The sequence below is a fragment of the Priapulus caudatus genome, unplaced genomic scaffold (assembly GCF_000485595.1).
Source record: "Priapulus caudatus unplaced genomic scaffold, Priapulus_caudatus-5.0.1 Scaffold49, whole genome shotgun sequence".
Taxonomy (NCBI): domain Eukaryota; kingdom Metazoa; phylum Priapulida; class Priapulimorpha; order Priapulimorphida; family Priapulidae; genus Priapulus; species Priapulus caudatus.
In genome coordinates, this window is record NW_014577110.1 from 534,668 (window position 1) to 539,399 (window position 4,732).

Sequence of the window (4,732 nt, forward strand, 5' to 3'; positions counted from 1 at the left end):
TGTATATATATATCACATACGCTGCTCACAATTTTTATGCTCACGCATTTTATTCATATGACTGAATAGAATCCGAAATCATCGTGAACGCTAAAAGTACAGCGTGCGTGCGCGTCTGCGAGTTTGATTGAAATAGGCCGATAACGCCTGTGTGAACCGCATATCCTGACAAGAATATACATGCGTGTTGATCTTGTACTGTGTATGCGGCCGCCACCTGATAGCGGGGACACGGCGTAGACGTTTGTCTTTTGACCTTCGGCGTCCCTGTACGCATAAGCATGTACGCCTTTAACGTTGTTTTTCACGCGCCGGAGATAGTGAGCCGCCACACTGACACTCACGGGCCTTACAACCGTCGCGCGTTTATTTACCTTTCGAATATAAGGGGAAGAAATTTTGTCGGTATAGTCAACACGCACGCGATTGCATGCGCTGCGACGGACTCGTGCCACAACGCGGCCCGGCTGTCGCTCCCTACACACGCTTCGCGAACTGATATGTATAAGAATCTGCGCAATTCTATCCATCAGACAAGTAGATAAGATATGCATGGGAAGCGAACATGATGTTCAAATAGTAAACGCAAGCTCTGTGGTTCCACAAACACGGCCGGCTAAAGACCATACTGTGATTGTGCGAGGTACGCTCTCGTCCTTCGTCTGCACATATCTATCTGTCTACATAGAGAAATTCGTCATCATGTGCGTGCCTACACGCTTACAGTCAGGCTTCAGCCGGCACGCGAAAATGAAGACGTTATATGCACGTCACATTATGGAAGTGTGAACAGACGCTTAATAATCTCTCGAGCTTACTCCGGTACTGTGTGTCAAAATAACGACGTACGCCCAAAGCGTGCACAATCTCTTGTTATTCCAGCGCAAACATGATGCATTCCTTCAGATCCGCAATAGCGTAATATAAACTGCTAGAGGGCGTCGATTGCCGATGCCTATAGCTGAACGATGGTCAACCAACCGATCGACTGACCAACGCCGAGCGTCCGATCGAACGATTAACGAAGTCACTAATTAATTAACTTCACGGCCAACGACAATGCCGTCGGCGCTGCGCTAGGTGACTGTTACGTCATCATTAAATAGCATATAGCGTCTCCTCCAAAAAACGCCCTAATTGGCGCATTTTGTAAAACGACGCCGATTTGTTATGACGATAGGAAACGCGATCAGAATGCATGAATCAGCCGAATTAGCGACAGGGTAAACGACATGATAAATTAATGCGCACGCGGTCTTGCAGTGCGCTCGCTGGCATCGAAAAAGGAGTGGTGCTGCTGTTCCGTACACCCGCAACCAAATGCGATGTCTTTCATTAAATAGGGAGCCTCCCACATCACACGCACGACCACGCGCTACACACAACAATCAACAGTTCAAAAAATATATGTGCGCGTGCATGCGTGCGTGCGTGCGCGTGCGTGCGTGCGCGTGCGTGCGCGTGTGTGTGTATGTGTATGTAAATACTCCCCCATGCGCGCAGCGGCACATGATATTATCCTTAACATTAAATTAAGGTGGTGCGATAAATGCGAACCGAGTTTCGTAAGTGACATTTCAGCCATGACGCTCGACAGAAGTATCTTTATGGGGGTGTGACGAAGCTTTCGTGCTAAACTAATGCAGACGACGCGACAGCTGGCTACAAGAAGACATGTAAGAAACAATCCGCCAAATTTATTTTTACCGGCGATCAGTGACAGCCTAGTACCTACGGCGGACGAGCTGCGCTGTCCAGGATTCATACGCGTGTCATGTCTCCGGTAATTCTACCGTTGTCATATTGAATGCGCTTTTAACACGATGACTTCGTAAACACCATTCATGTTACGTATAGCTTCTTCAAAAGATCGGGTGTAGACGTGTTCCATGGTACGCAACGCCCGCACGCGCGAACGCCCGCACGCGCGAACGCCCCCCCCCCCCCGCACACTAACTTCTCGCACGCAAACAGACACACCCTCGACTCCAGACACGCTATGCGATGTATGACCCTGCTCGTACGCCTTATGCATTCACCCGCGTTTCTTCGCTCTACCTGTAGTTCTTACTGCTTGTGCACCGTATGGTCCTGCATGGGTCACAGCAGGCAGAAATCCCTTAATTACAGGTAGCTTATTCTTGTCTTTCACCTGTGCATACAACTAACCACAAGGTTAGAGGGTTTGTGGAGCAGGAAGGTTTGGTAAAATCCCAAAGACAGGCACTACGCAGTGTACCACGGTCTATTATCGATACTCATGTCAGATTTTAGCTGCGGTTCAGATGACAAAATGTGTGCATGCGTGTGTGTGTATATGCGTGTGTGTATGCGCATTCGTGAGAGAGCTGGGACACTTCGTTCCTGCATGTGGTGCGGACCAGACATATAAGCACATGTGTAAGAAAATATCATTGGCAAAGAAAATTAAAATAGTTCCTAACGCTGTTTCTCGTGTTAGATTGTGCAGGGTCCGTATAACGAAGACAACACATTTCCAGGACCGTTCCAGAATTTTTACCGAGTTTAAAAAGTCAATTTTCCAGGACCCAGAGATTTAGGCCAGATACAAACTGTGAACGTCGTATCATGCTACCAACAATTAGTGAACAAAAGTTTTATTGCCTCTCAGGTAGTAAGCATGGACATATCTTCAGTATATTAAACTTGTTATTTTCGTTGGTAAAATGTGAACACAATAGACATGGGTTAATTTTCCATGACTTTCCTGGACCAAACATAATAATAATAACCTATTTTCTGGAATTTCCAGAACCATATAGCCCATTTTCCTGGATTTTTCAGACCTGAAGACTTTGTCATTTTTGAAATTCCAGTACATTCCATGGGCTTATTTTATTTGTTTGAACATGTCACCAGTTAGTAGCAGGTGACAAGTCAGAAACACGATAAGCTCATGTCGGTGGCATTCCTCTGGTTCGGTGGGTGAAACCTAGACTTATGAGCATTGTCATGGATATTGGATAGTTTTGTATGACCGTGCGTCCTTGTGCACGTTTTCTGTGCTTTTTGCAAATTTAGATAGACTCTCTAGTTTGCCTGTGCGCCTAGTGTTGTGTAGTTCTCCCGTAAGTGAGTTGCGAGGGGCGCAGCAGTCCTGAGTAGGACAAAAACTGTGGCCACAATGCCTGCAAGTGGGATAAAAAAAAAACAGAAAATACAAAAAAAGACAGGTGGTCATATCTTACATCAAAGAATTGCCAAGAGCTTCTCACTTGTACCCCGTGCTCAACACCACCCATACAAACCCTACTCTACACTGAGAAACCTACTGGTACACCCCAAAAACAAAAGAGAATGCGATGATTCCTGCGGCTTGATATACGAAATGAAAGTGTTTACACGGGCAAAGTATGAATAAAATTTCGAACTGACCTCAAGAGACATAAACAAGACATACAATCCTCGGTGGTGACAAAGGCCCCCCAACCCAGCCTATTGGAGAACTACATAAGCCAAGACTAACAGGTTAGCAACTAAGATTTTCGACCAGGAGGGCTCCCTTCTGGACAGAAAATTATGAGAGCTCGCAAAGATGCTTAACACATGAACAAAGGTGGGACATACAAACTGTCTCATATTTGCGACAATGTTCATAAGGATAGGACCCTTTCAACTTTACATGAGGACGCTACCAACGTCAGTTGACTGCGTTTTCAGTTATTGTGACACCTACTGCCATCTGGTGATGAGCACAAGCACCTTCAATACGCTTGAGAAAAGCAACAATACAAATTGCTGAAACTGTTATCAACAGTTGAAACGAATTGATATATCACAAAAATAATCTTACTCTTGTATTTTCATAAAATCATCTTATTTCAAAGATTAAGAATCTATTACAACTGCATTGTATTTCAGTGTGACTGACATAACCTTTCAGGGATGGCAGAACTGACACTGACATGCTATGGGATTCACAGAATATCATCTTCTGATGATATCTACATAACTATTGAGGTTACAATTCAATATCAGCATGTAATTAGACATACACATCTTCATGTGATAACGTGATGAGAAATAAAAATATCAGTATGCTTGGCTCAACAGTTACCCCGTAGTCTTGGGCATAATTGTCAGGCTTTCGCGCTATATAATGTAGGTGCTGCCCCCTCTCGGATTTTAATAATCACTCTTTAGTATATTGAATGCGTTTCCTTTATCAAATTGTACTTGTCTTGTACATGTACACATAATTCTGGCACTTTTCGTGCTGTATTAAATTCCCAACGCGGTAATATGACGTGGGTGCATAATTATATTTATATTCAGAATACCATTCCATATCTAGTATAAGAATATACAAACAAAGCCAACGCTCGCACCCATATCGGCACATTTTTGAACATTTTGAGCTTCTGGAATGTCAATGAACTTTTTTTTTTACAATTTAACACCAACATCTGGTACACTACCATGATAACTGGAAATGCTGGAAGCATTTTTCATTTTGTTAATGATTGGAAACTGCCGAATTTATATTCGATGCAAAAATTATCATTCACGTCTGGCTTTTCATATCAGCGTCAGTGGTCGTGTTAACCCGTATTTTTAGATTATGTTGCAGTTAAATACCTAGATAGAAGGAATGTGGGGGAGATACACTTTCTCTGTTTCCTCCTTAGTATCCACTTGTTACAACACCACTGCCTACGAAATCTGTTGCTGCAGGACTGAGATGACTCCCCGCATGAGATAGTCTGTCGAT